The 14,831-nt window shown below is 43.6% G+C and overlaps 1 long non-coding RNA gene across 1 annotated transcript; it reads right to left on the reverse strand.

Moving 5' to 3' along the window:
- Positions 1-304: 304 nt before the first annotated feature.
- Positions 305-14,329, reverse strand: LOC138761091 (uncharacterized). The gene is made up of 3 exons (XR_011356112.1): positions 14,193-14,329; positions 868-949; positions 305-577 (listed from the first exon to the last, which is right to left on the reverse strand). It is a non-coding gene; the product is annotated as an uncharacterized lncRNA (long non-coding RNA).
- Between the last annotated feature and the right edge of the window lie 502 nt (positions 14,330-14,831).

A 14,831-nucleotide genomic window follows, 5' to 3' on the forward strand; every position in this document is an offset into this window, starting at 1 on the left:
AAAGTAAATGAAACATGAGAGAAAACTGTCTCCTGTTTGCGTGACTCAAATCCCAAAGTATTTTAATATTCTTCCATTCAATCCCCTTTTAACTAAGAGTTCCAGAGATTTCTGACCCTAAACTTAGTCTTTCATTTGATGTTCCTTTTAAAATTGTTAAGTATCAATTTAATTGTTACTATTACTAAGAATTTCAACTATTTGTTTTTTTCAAATTTTATTTAAAAGATTTTTTTTAAAACTAAATACAATCAAATAACAGCAATAAATTTTTAGATACATAAAGAAAAACCCTCCCCACCCTACCATCCTTCAGCCAGCTCCCTTAAGGGGAGCCAAATACAAAAAGAAAACAGAATAAAATCAAAGTGAATCATCTTGCTTTTTCTTTCTGCAGCCTATATTACATTTTTTTATGACAACAGGGAAGAAAAATATTTGATCCTTGGATCCTTGCTGGCTCCTTTTAAATCTCATCAATCTTTTTTTTCCGCTTCTATTTCTTTCCTTGTAATCCTGCAATATTATTTGCATGGTGGAGGCTCATTTAATCCCATTTGATTCCAGTGTGATTTACCTGCACAAAGGAATAATTACAGCACCCAAATAAATTCCCAACAAGATTTTGGCATGTGGGAGGTAAACGGAGTAGAATATGGAACTACACACACTAATAGGGAAGAATGTACAAACTCCACATTGATACAACCCTGGTTAAGACTAAAACAAATCCCTGGTACAGTGAATAGTGCCACCTTAAAAAATATATTACATTTATTTTTCAATCTCCATTCTCTCACTTTAAAGTCAACTCCTTGGAGTTAGTTGGTCTTAACATAATCACAGAAAATAATGGAAATACTCAACTGGTATTACATTTGAAAATCCCTTCCAAATGGTCCAAATTGCAGCTGTATTGAATGTTGTGAAGATATTCCCTGTGGAGCAACTGTTGAAAGAGAAATAGATTTAATATTTCAGGTTGAAGAACCTGTCACATTTGTGGCCCGAAATGTGAAGTTAATGAAACATTAAACACTAGTTTTATCAGGTAAACTTCTTCCAGTGGCTTTATTCTCCCGTTTCCTTTGTTCTCCTGCTTGTGTTCTTATCTCTCTCTCATACCATGTGACTTCCGGTACATCTCATACATATTCATTATCATGACATCCCTCCTTTAATCAGAAATAAACTTTACCTTCACTTACCAATATCCCTCGGAAACATGCAAACATCGTAACTAATGGTAATACTATAACTCAACTACATAAAGTTTACTTCCTACAGCACTCATACATGCACTTTATGATATAAGATTAAATACTGCCCCAAAGTTCTTATTAAAACTATGGCACAAAGTCTTCGTATCGTTTGGGCGCTTTCCGGTTTCGTTTTGGCCTGCCTGCGATATTGTCGTCGCTTCTCGGTTGTTCACTCTCAGCGTCGGAAATATTGCTCACCACGGCTTCTGGCACTCGAGTCACTTCATCAGGAGTGCTGGTAACTGCCTCTGGAAAATCATCAGGTCTCTCAGTTTCAACATCTCGTATTGGCCTTTCAACCTCTTCGCTCGATGTATCTCTGGACTGGTACCTTTTTACACCTGAGACATTTCTCTTATACAGGACTCCAGTCGGAGACTTGACTGTCACCATACTGCCACTTCTGGATACGACAGTATAGGGTTGATGGTAATAAGGTGTGTCTAGCTTACCACCAGTTTCATGCCTCACTAGAACATTATCTACTGGCATGATGTCTGAATACTTGGCTCCACGTTTCGAATCTGTGTACAACTTTGCTGCACCTTTCTTTTCAGCATCGTGGTCCCTCATCTCCTGGTCGTCTCGGATTTCCTTTATTTCTGGCATTTTTGTGCAGATTTTTCTCCCAAAAAATGCTTCTGCAGGACTTTTTCCAGTGGTTGCATGAGGCATTGCTCGATAGACAGCCACATAAGATAGCAATGCTTCTCGCCAATTTTGTCCTTCTGCATGTGCAATCCTCAATCGTTTTTCAATGGATTGATTTTGTCTCTCTACTTCTCCATTGGCTTGCAGCCATTTCGAAGTTACTTTATGATGGTGGATACCTGTGGTCCTCATGTATTCCGCAAATGTCTCTGAAATGAATTGTGGACCATTGTCAGACTATAATGTAACAGGTAATCCATATCTTGCGAATATCTCTGCTAATGCTTGTATTGTTTTTTCAGTGGTTGTGGACTTCAACACCACGTACTCATAGTATCTACCGTAGTAATCTATCACTACCATAATTAATTCACCCGTCGGTAAAGGTCCAAGAAAATCAACAGCTACGTCGATCCATGGTCCTGTCGGAAGTTGCGTACTCCGGATCGGTTCTGGCGGATTACTCCTACTTGTGATTTGACATCCGTGACAAGTTTTAACAAATGTCTCTGCGTCTTTATCACAACTTGGCCACCATACCTTGGTTCTGAGGTTTTGCTTGGTACCAACAATACCTAGGTGTCCTTCATGCGCTAAGGATACGATCTTCGGTCTCAATCTTTGCGGTATCACCAATCTGCAACCTCTTAATACACACTGTCTGATGCAACAAAGTTCGTCTCGAATGGGAATGTAAGCCTTGTGAGTACACTTGTCCCATTGTCCACTCTGTATGCATTCTCTTACTTCCTTGAGTTCTGGATCATGTTCGGATTCTCTCTCGACTTCCTTCGTAGTCACAGCATTCGGTGTCGACTGAATAGCTACGAAGCGTACAAAGCTCTCTGTTTCTGTTCCCAATTCTGACTTGGATTGTGGACCTCCATCCTTCACCAGTCTGGACAGCGGATCTGCAATGTTTGCTTTCCCTGCAATGTGGATTACTTTATATTTGTAGGGTTGTAGTCTGAGTACCCATCTCTCTATTCTGGCACATGGTTTGGATCTAGGTGCATAGATCACCTCTAATGGCTTATGATCTGTGATGAGTTCAAATTCAATGCCGTATAAATATGCATGGAACCTCTCACAGGCCCATACAAGTCCGAGTGCTTCTTTCTCTGTCTGAGAGTATCTTCTTTCCACATCTGATAACGATCTGCTGGCATAGGCAATGATTCTTGGTCCTCCATCAGGCATCTGGACCAACACTGCTCCTAAACCAACCGGGCTGGCATCTGCTATGACTTTAGTTGATGCCGCCGGATCGTAATATCCAAGAGTTTTTGCATCTGTCAGGCTTTGCTTCAGCACTGTGAACGCTTTCTTCTGCTCAGATCCAAAATGAAATGGTACACCTTTCCTGGTTAGTTTTCTTAGTGGTTCTGCCACTGTAGCGAGATTAGGAATGAACTTTGCACAAAAATTGACCAATCCCAGGAAACTCCTCACTTCTGTTGCGTTCTGAGGTGCACGTGCCTCTGCAATAGCTTTCACCTTGGCCTCTGCAGGGTTTAGTCCTTTCCGTGTAAGTCTGTGTCCCATGAAGTCAATTTCAGACACACCGAACTGGCACTTGTTTCCATTCACGGTAAGGCCTGCCTCCTGTAGTCTAGATAGTACACGCCTCAACCGTTTGTCATGCTCTTCCTTCGTTGGTGCATGGACTATGATGTTGTCAGAAATATTGGCAACTCCAGGAATGCCTTGAATCACTCGATGGATTTCATACTGGTAGATCTCAGAAGCTGCATTAGTTCCAAATGATAGTCTCTTGTAACGATACAATCCACAGTGAGTCACAAATGTAGTTACATCTCGGGAACCTGGATCCAGCTCAAATTGATGATAGCCACATTTCAGATCAATTTTTGAGAATACCTTGCTGGTAGTTAGTTCTTGAAGTATTTCTTCCACTGTTGGTATAGGGTGTCGTTCTCTAATTATAGCTTCATTTTCCATTCTTATGTCACCCTTTGGTTTGGGCACAATCACTACGGGACTGACCCATTGTGTCGAATGTTCCACCGGTTCAATAATATCTTGTTCGATCAATTCTTTAATTTTGGCTTCCCACGAAGTCCAAACGGAGTTCGGCGCATTGGTTGTGCCTTGGGTTTGACCGTTTCATTTACCGCTAGCTTCAATTGTCGACCTTTCAGCTTTCCTACTCCTTGGAAGACTGCGGGGAATTCTTGCTTCATATCCTCGTATGACTGAATTGAATTAACACAAGCTCCAATATGAAGTATTGCCAGGTCTTGCGCTGTGCTTCTACTCAGCAATGGTTCTCCCCTCTCTTCTATGACCATAAACTCTGCTTCGGTGTACTTATCTCCAGCTTCAACAGTTGCAGTAAAACATCCAATGGTCTGCAATGGCTTGGTTGCTGTGTATGGATACAGTTTCTTGGAACACTTCTTTGAGGTACAGATGATCTTTTTTTTCCTTTTCAACTTCTCCCATAAATGTCGATCAATCACATTACTGTCACTGCCTGAGTCTACAATGACCTGAACTGTCACTCCACCAATGATCACTGGGACCTTCTCATGATGTACTTCATTCAACGTAAATTGGTAACAACTCTGTTCCTCCTGGGTATCATCATCGTCACCGTCTATCTGGCGAATGGTATCTTTCTTTCCAGGATACTTTCCTTTCCCCCAGGCTTTGCCTTTGGAAGTTGTACTCTTCCTCTTCTGGTCTGCATTGGACTTGCTTTTGCACTTCTTTGCAAAGTGGTCCTTACCTCCACACTTTATGCAAATTTTGCCTTTGGCCGGGTAATATGGGTCTTTTCCAAAGTGACCTCGGTTTCCACATCGATAACACTCCACGTCCTGTGTCGACGTATATCTTGGCTGATTATGGCGATGTGAGAGCCTCTTAATTTGCTGGCTTGAGTTGTCTTTCAGGGTCATGGTATGAAATTGCCCTTCAACAGCCTCTAATGCAGCAGCAATGGTTAAAGCATCAGTGAGTTCCAACTCACTCCCTCTTTCCAGTTGACGTCTTCTGAGTTTATGTGATCTGCAGTGCTGTACGACTTGATCCCGTAATTGGTTATCCAAATCAGCTGGCATGTAATTGCATCCAACAGCTAGCTGGTGTAGTCTCGTCACGTACTGAGCAATTGTCTGGCCATCTTCTTGTCTTGTTCTCCGAAACAAATGGCGTTGAAATGTAGCATTCGGTGTCACTACATAGTGTGCATTTAATGCATCTACCACTTTCTGGTACTCATCCTTTCTTCCAGTATTCAAAAGTGTCTTAAATGTTTCCCGAACTGAGGGTCCTGCAGTGAAAAGAAGTAGCGCCCTTCTCTGCACTTTTTGTTCAACTGTACCGGTATCTAGAAATAGGCCACGACTGTCGGCATAGGATTCAAATTCTTCCAGCCATGCCTTCCACTTCACACTTACAGTGCTTGCATCACCCGTTGGGTCAAAATGAGCAATTCCACTATGTGTTAGAAAGTCACCGTCTGCCCCAGCCATGAGGAAATATTTCAGCCCCAAAAGTACTGAGTCACAGAGAAAATTCTTATCACCTTGAAGTTGTCTGTAAACCTCTGTAATCTTGTTTAGTCTTTAATTTTCTTCAAGCTTCTTTCATCCTCGTCGCCAATGTCACATTTGTGGCCCGAAATTTGGTTAATGAAACATTAAACACTAGTTTTATCAGGTAAACTTCTTCCAGTGGCTTTATTCTCCCATTTCCTTTGTTCTCCTGCATGTGTTCTTATCTCTCTCTCATACCACGTGACTTCCGGTACATCTCATTTTTCTTTCTTTGACTTGGCTTCGCGGACGAAGATTTATGGAGGGGGTAAAAGTCCACGTCAGCTGCAGGCTCGTTTGTGGCTGACAAGTCCGATGCGGGACAGGCAGACACGGTTGCAGCGGCTGCAGGGGAAAATTGGTTGGTTGGGGTAGGGTGTTGGGTTTTTCCTCCTTTGCCTTTTGTCAGTGAGGTGGGCTCTGCGGTCTTCTTCAAAGGAGGTTGCTGCCCGCCAAACTGTGAGGCGCCAAGATGCACGGTCATTATCATGACAGAACCCATTTCAGAATAGCCTCACACATTCTCTTAAATTATACTAATGAGGGAGGGCAGATCAAAGAGGACCATCATCACTTATTAGAGTTCACTTGCCCTGGATCTGTGGGTTAGAACCTTTTGTGTCTACCTGACAGATTAGTCATGATTTTATTGAATAAGAGAGAAAAAAAAGAAATAGGTTTGAGCATTGCCTACAAGTATCTGAATGCTGGCTTCAACTTGACCTTCCCTCCTGATTCTCCTTAATTCTTGATTCTATTCATAAACATATCTCTCCCTCCAATATGCTCAGAGTCTTAGCATGGAATTCAAAGATTCAAAATCTATAAAAGAAAATATTCCTGCTTCCCTTATCCTTGTTCTCACATTATCCTGTGTGTTCACAGCATTTGACACAATAACTATTTAGATCATTTGGAAGTTGAGTTAAGGAATGATTCTCAGAAAGCAAAAGATAGAGAATAGCAGAACTCACCAATGGCATTGAGGACTTTATTGTCACCACCTTCCCAGACCCCACAAAGATCTACACTACGCTGCATTAACATTCTGTCTGATGATGTGAAGCCTCAACAGCAAATTTTATTCCTATTTTGGACCCTTGCAGCCAGTGTGCATTGGATAGTTGAATCAATAACTGGAAAGCAGACACCTCTCAAACCTTTCCCAACTTCTGTCCTCCCATCCACATCCAATGATCACCTTTTGTCTTAAAAATACACAGAAATGCTAGAGGAACTCAGCTGGCCTCACAGCATTGATAAGAGGTAGAAATATAGAACCTATAGAACTACAGCATAGTACAGGCCCTTCAGCCCTTGGTGTTGTGCTGACCCATATATTCCTTTAAAAAATGTACTAAACCCATGCTACCCCATAACCCTCTATTTTTTTCTTTCTAAGAGTGCCTGTCTAAGGGTCAGATTTGGACCCAAATTTGTCTAAATCCCCAAATTTTTCAGCCTCTATCACCATCTCAGGCAAGGCATTCAGGCAACCACAACTCTCTGCATTAAAAAAACACTTACCCTGATGTCTCACCTAAACTTCCTCCCTTCACTTTATTCATGTTTCTTCTGGTGTTTGCCATTCCTGCCCTGGGAAACAGGTGCTGGATGTCCACTCTATCTATGCCTCTCATAATCTTGTAGACCTCTATCAAGTCTGCTCTCATACTTCTATGCTCTAAAGTAAAAAGTCCCATTTCGACTAACCTTGTCTCATTAAGACTTGTTTTCCAAATCTAGGCAACATTCTGTTAAATCTCCTCTGCACCCTCTTCATAACTTCCACATCCTTCCTATAATGAGGTGACCAGAACTGAACACAATACTCTCTGGTCTTACCAGATATTTATAGAGTTGCAACAGGATCTCTCTACTCCTGAGCTCAATCTTCCTATTAATGAATCCCAGCATCCCATAGACAAACTTAACTATCTTATTAACCCATGCATTCACACTCTTAAGTAACTTGCCATCAACTCTGTACACAGCCTTCTGGTTTGTCCTTCCAAAATGCATCACCTCACACTTATCCAGATTGAACTCCATCTGCCACTTTTCTATCCAATTCTGCATCTTGTACATATTCTCCTGTATCCTTTGATAACCTCCATTTCCATTCATAACTCCTTATACCTTCATTTTTATCCACAAAATTACTGACCCATCCACCCCCAGGTCACTTATAAAAATCATAAAGAGCATGGGTCCCAGAACAGATCCTTGTCGCACCCCAATAGTCACTGACTTTCTAGGCAGAATACTTTCCTTCCACAAGCCAATTTAAAAAAAATCTACACAGCCAAGGTTCCACTGATCCCATGCCCCCTGAATTTCTGGATGAGTCTCTTGTTGGGGAATCTTGTCAAAAATGTCTTGCTAAAATCCATGTAGACCACATTTACCACCTTACACTATTCTTTTGTTACCTCTTCAAAAAAACTCAATTGGATTTGTAAGACATGCCCTTCCCTTCACAAAGCCACACTGACTTTCCTTAAGTAGACTGTATTTATCCAAATGCCTCACTGTCAAAAGACAAAGGAGGAAAAACCCAACACCCAACCCCAGCCAACCAATTTTCCCTTGCAACCACTGCAACCGTGTCTGCCTGTCCCGCATCGGACTTGTCAGCCACAAACGAGCCTACAGCTGACGTGGACATTACCCCTCCATAAATCTTCGTCCGCGAATCCAAGCCAAAGAAGAAGAAATAATGCTCACAAATCTCAGATTCTCCAAATCCTTAAGAATCGTCTCCAATAGTGTGCACACTAATGTAAAACTCGCAGATCTATAATTCTTAGGATTCTCCCCATTACCTTTTTTTTTAAATAAGGGGACTACATTTGTTATCCTCCAATCCTCCAGTACCTCCCCAGCTATGTCTTCTCTCACTTCACACAGCAACCTGGGGTAGATCACATCTGCCCCTAGGGACTTATCAAACTTGATGTTTTTAAGAAAATCCAACACTTCCTGTTCCACATTGTCTGGATCACAGACCTGTTCTATTCCAACCTCACCCTGATCAAAGTCATTTTCTCTCATGAATACTGAAGCAAAGTATTCATTTCAGACTTCCCCAATTTCCTCCACCTCCAGGCACACGTTGCCTTCTTTAACCTTTAGTGGCCCCACCTTCATTCTCATCATCATTCTGTTTTTCACATATGCATAGAACACCTTGGGGTTCTCATTAATCCTACATGCCAAGGCCTTCTCATGCCCCCTTCGAGCTTCCCTAAGTCCTTTCTTAAGTTCCTTCTTGGCTGGTTACCATGTATTTCTCATGAGCCATTTATTTTTCCTGCTTCTTATATCTAATGTATGTTTTCTTCTTTCTCTTGACTAGTTGCCTGATATGTTTTTTCAATCATGGTTCCTTTTTCTACCATCTTTTCCTCGTCCCAGAGATATATCCTGAACACAGCACATGTGGTCCCTAAACTTCCTGCACATTACCTCTGTGCTTTTACATTTGAATGGCCTTTTCCAATATATTCTCGCTAGTTCCTGCCTCATCCCTTCATAATTATCCCTTTCCAGTTAAGCACTTTACCATTTTGTCTGTTTTTATCCTTTTTCATAGCTAAGGGAACTATGGTCACTCTCAGGAAAATGCTCCCCCACCAAGAGGTCCATCACCTGGCCAGGTTCATTATCCAGAACTAGATCCAGTATGGCTTCAATTACCATCGTTCTTCTTTTCTCCCCCCTTCCCTTCTGAGCCAAGGGGCCTGCCTCAGTGCCAGAGACATGACCACCACAATTGGTCCTTTGTAGATCATCCCCCACAGCAGTATCCAAAACAGTATATTTGCACTATTTGTCTCTTTCCCTTCCCTCTCCTAACATTCACCCAGTTACCTATCTTCTGAATTGTAGAGGTGACTGCCCCCTGAAGCTCCTCTCTATTATTGATTCTGTCTCCTGAATGATCCTGAGTTCATCCAGATCCAAATCCAGCTCTAGCTCCAGTTACTTAATTGTCTCCCAGGAGCTGGAGCTGGATGTACCTTTTGCAGGTGTAGTTATCAGTGACAATTGTGTTGTCTGAGATTCTCCACATTCTGCAATCAGAGCATTTGACTGCCCTAGCTGCTGTCTCCAATAACTCTTCCTAATTTAAATATAAAGATCTTACCTTATTGGAATCAAGCTCTTCCTCAGCCTTCGCTCGCTGGAGTCTTGTGAGCCAAAATGTCTAAGTCCCACTCCACTCCTGAGTCACCCACACACTGACCACTTTCCACTGGCCGCTCTGCTTGAGCTACCCTTCTTTTCATTTGTCATTACCCCTTATCCTAGTTAATCCTCTCACCATTCACCATCTGTTTAACCCTTAACTTACTTTGTAAAGGCACTCATCTCCAGCTGGATCCCAAGAGTCCCAGCTCTCTAGAGTCCCATGCTCCTCATAAGGGTTGTAAGATAAGTGTACTGACAATAACCACACCAGCAGTGTGAGTATAAGACAGCTTTAATAAACTAATATGTACACTAAGAGGTCTTGTCTCTCTGCAAGACAAACCTGGAAGGCTAGACTGTAGTACTGGACTACTTTATATAGATCACCGGGATGGCCCCTGGTGACCTAGTGGTGTAATTACATATCACCACATTCACCCCCCCTTAAAAAATTGTTATCCCCCCCCCCCCCACCCTGTCCTCCTTCCCTTGTTTGTAAGTTTTTAAGTCCAAAGTTTTTTGTGGTTTCTGTTGCCTTCTGGACCTCCTTGGTAGAGATATAGAGGTTGGGAGTGCAGTCTGCCTTTCGGCCATTTTTGGTGCAGGTGTGGGAGTGGGAAATACTGGTTGGTCATGTGGCCGTGTGGGCTGAGGATCCTCTTGTATGAGATTAGGCCCTGCCATCAAGTCTAGGGTGGTGATATTTTGTGGGGCAGGCGTACCCAGGGTCCTGATTTCCAGGGTGGGTGGTATAGTCCTCTGGGGTGACGATGGATGACTCTTCTAGTGACTGCTGCTGAGCTCCTTGTTGATCCGTAGACATCTGTGTTTCCTCCACGTTGTTCACACATTCGGCCGGCGCGAGATCCCTCGTGGCCACCGAGTCTTCTCTTCCATCTGAGAATGGGCGAGCCCTGTCGGCATAGTTGGGGACCCATTGGGCGTAGTATGTGAACAGCCCTAAGCACCTTTTTAGTGCTTTCAGCGTGTGTGGCACTGGAAGGTCTAGGAGAGGGCGCATATGGGCTGGGTCTGGGCTGATTTCCCCATTCTGCACTATGTAGCCCAGGATTGGCAACTTCCTGGGGCTAAAGACTCATTTCTCCATGTTGTACATTAGGTTCCTTTCCTCGGCTGCCTGGAAGAAGCGTTTTAAATTCTTGACATGATCCTCCTGAGTGTGGCCACAGATTTTCACGTTGTCTAAGTAGGGGAACACCGCTTTCAGTTGGAACTTATTTACTATTCGATCCATTTCTCTCTGAAACAGAGACACTCCATTGGTGATACTGAAGGGAAGTCACAGTAATTGATGCAGCCTGCTGTCTGCCTCAAATGCCATGTAAATGCGATCGCTGTTTCTAATGGGCAGTTGGTGGTATGCTGCCTTCAGGTCTATGGTGGAGAACACCTTATATTGCGCAATGTTGTTGACCATATCTGCTATACGTGGCAGGGGGTCGACATCTAGTTGTGTAAATTTGTTGATTGTCTGGCTGTAATCCACTACCATGCACAGTTTTTATCCTGACTTTACTACAACCACCTGGGCTCTCCATGGGCTGGTGCTCTGCTCTATGATGCCCTCCTGTAGTAGCCTGTGCACCTCTGTCCTAACGAAGGCTCTATCCCTCGGGCTGTACCTCCTGCTCTTTGTGCCTATTGGTGTGCATTCTGGGGTCAGGTGTGTGAACAGCGGAGAGGGTTCTATGTTCAGGACAGACAGGCTGCAGTGTTGTTTCTTCGTAAGGCGTAGTGGGGGGTGAGGCTCGTTGTGCACAATTGTAATGCTTTCTAACTGGCACTGAAAATCTAACCCCAATAGTAACGGGGCACAGAGGTGAGGGAGTACTAGTAATTTGAACCATTCATATTTTGTGCCCTGGATTTCTAGAGTAACCCTGCAAAACTGTTTTACCTAATCCACAAGGCTTACTTGGGGATGTGAGGAGGGCAAGGCAGTTGACTAACCCCTGGTCAATAAAACTTTCAGTGCTTCCACTATCTATTAAGCAATTTACCCTCACATCATTAATTTTGATGCACACAATGGCGTCAGATAAATTGTGTGGACTCGCCTGATTCATGCGTAGGGAAGCAAGTCTAGCATGTCCTTCATATCCTTCCATCCGATAGTACTAGGTGTCATATTCATCTCCTGAAGACGGTGTTCTCTGCTCTGTAACATTTGTCCAAGATGGCCGGCTGCACAAGGCATTCTCCTTCTGTTTGTCTGTGGAGAAAGAAGAGTGTTTCCGCCTCTCATTAGCATAAGAATGGGCCTTGGCTGTGGCCTTGGGTCTTCTGCAGACTTTTGCATAATACCCACGTTTTCCACAGTTGGAACAGACATTTTCTCTGGCAGGGCAGAGGGCTCTGGGGTGCTTTCTTTGTCCACAGAAAAAGCACTTGGGATCCTCAAGGTGCTGCTGCTGCTGTGGATTCCTGTGAGGCAGCAGACTTTTCTTTTCGTGGGGCTAGAGAGTCCAGCAGTGTGATGTTTGTCCCAGCCTCAGGGTCCTCTGAGTCCTCCTCCAATTCTTTCCTGGTGTTTTCTAAAGCTTCTGCAATAGTCTTTGCCTCATCTAGCCCCACCATTCCCTTCTCCAGCAATCAATGTCTTGTCTCAGTGGACCGTATGCCCGCAACAATTCTGTCCTTACTAAGGTCCTCCGCATACCCCTGAGCTGATACTGCTTTAAAGTTGCATCCTCTCGCCAGGTCTTTCAGAGAGAGTATAATGTCTCTGGCAGACTCCCCTACTTGTTGTGAGCTGGTCATGAGTCTGTACCGGGAGTGGAGTTCACTATGCCCCTTACTGTAATGCCTCTGTAAAATTCTCATTGCCTCTTGGTAGGACCTGGCATCCTGTATAAGGGAGTAAGGGTGGTCTCCCAGCTGGGCTAACAGCAGCATTAATAGCTCTTTATCTGATGCCTCAGCACCCTCCACGTAATTCAGAAAGCATCTCTGCCAGCGGCTGAGGTGCGTGCCGGCTTCAGGATTTCTGGGGTCAAGCTCCAGCCTGTCTGGTCACAGCACATGGCTAAGCCGCAGTCTCTGGTCCCTTAGGTGTACCAAGGGTGGACCCTGGAGTACTGGCAGCTGCTGGTAGAGCCTCTGTGGGGCTTGTGTCTGCTGGAGGAGTATCCTGGGTGCTTGGGTCTGTTGGCTGAGTCTCTGACTTTGGAACATTTGCAGTGGGCTTTGGGGGGATCCCAGCAGTAGCGTCAGGTCTCTGTGGTACTGGGGAAACTGCTGCTGGAGGGGTGACGGTAGCGGTGTCTGCTTTCCCTTGCTCTGGAGTGGTTGAGAATTCTACACATACGTGGCGATCGAGAGCACGACTTGTGGAGATCCTTCCACCCACACTTGTCGTGGCCCCTTTCTGATCGGACCAGGGTTTAGGGTCGGCGGTGCCTATACTGGTGAACCCATGGGCAGGCAGGATTATTGGCCATTTCTTACCTGCCCTATCGTACTTCTGTGGTCTTTCCTGCATTCCACCACGATTCCAGTGCAGCGGTTCCTCATTGTCTCTGTCCTTGGAATCATGTGCGTGCTAGTCGTCCCTGGATTCCATTCCTCAGGAAGAGTCTCCAGGTGTTCGGGAATGCACATTGGTGCAGAAGAGGCTTCCATCCTAGTAGCTATCATATTAGTTTATTAAATTGTACTGACAATAACCACAAGAGCAATGCGAGTATAAGACAGCTTTAATAAACTAATATGTACACTAAGAGGTCTTGTGTCTCTGCAAGACAAACCTGGAAGGCTAGACTGTAGCTCTGGACTGCTTTATATACAAAGTCACCAGGATGACCCCTGGTGACCTAGTGGTGTAATTACATATCACCACAATAAGTACTGATGTTTCAGGCCTGAGCCCTTCTTAAAGGTAAAAGCAAAAAATAGGCAGACATTCAGTAATATATCTACCTCCTATTGATGCTGTACAATCACAGTGTCTGGACTGTTTTGTTTCACTCAATGTACATATATATCCCGCATCGGACTTGTCAGCCACAAACGAGCCTGCAGCTGACGTGGACTTTTTACCCCCTCCATAAATCTTCGTCCGCGAAGCCAAGCCAAAGAAGAGATATATATATATATATATATATATATATAAAATATCTTTTTTTCTTTCTTTTCTCTTTGGTTGAGAGGTTAAAACACACAAATGCTGGTGGAACACAGCAGGTCCCACAGAGTCCAAAAGAGGCACAGATATATAACCAATGTTTCGGCCTGAGCCTTTTATCAGGCTCTCAACACCTTGATGGGGGGCTTAAGCAGAATATATATATTTGCTACTATGGACACTGCAAAACACATTGAGTTCATCCAGCAATATTTCTATATATATAGTACATTGTACTTTCCATAACTTCAGGATATTCACAAGTGACCAATAATTACTAATGTGGTTTGAACATCTATCAACAAAATCACAAATGGCAATAAGGAAGTGTACAGGAGGGAAACAGATCAGCTCATTGAATGGTGTAATGACAACAACCTTTTGTTCAATGTCAGCAAAAACAAGGAGATGATTGTAGAATTCAGAAGGAAGTCAACAGAACATGACCCAGTCCTCATCGAGGACTCAATAGTGGAGAGGGTCAAGAACTTCAAATTCCTGGGTTTAAACATCTCCAAGAATCAGTCCTGGAGCTTCCATGTTGATGACATCACAAAGAAGGCTTGCCAGTGGCTATACTTTGTGAGGTATCTGAGAAGATTCAGTACGTCACTGAAAACTCACAAAAACATCTACAGGTTTACTTATGGTAGCTGCTTGTATCACTGCCTGGTATGGAGGCACCAACTCTCAGGACAAGAAAAAATTCCAAAGGGTTGTTAACTCGGCCTGTGACATCACTGGCACCAGACTTCACTCCATCAAGGGCATTTACGTGAGGTGGTGTCTTAACAAAAGTAGCCTCTATCTTCAAACCCCCACCCAGGCCATGCTGCCTTCACTCTGCAACCATCAGGGAAAAGGTACAGGAGACAAACACTCAAAGGCACAAGGACAGCTTCTTCCTACTCCCATTAGATTCCTTAGTAATCAATGAACTAAAGACTCTGCCTTACTTTTCATGCACTAATATTTTAATTTTTTTTATTTATAGTAATTTTGTAAGATGATTATAAT

This window comes from Narcine bancroftii, chromosome 1, assembly GCF_036971445.1.
Source record: "Narcine bancroftii isolate sNarBan1 chromosome 1, sNarBan1.hap1, whole genome shotgun sequence".
Lineage (NCBI taxonomy): Eukaryota > Metazoa > Chordata > Chondrichthyes > Torpediniformes > Narcinidae > Narcine > Narcine bancroftii.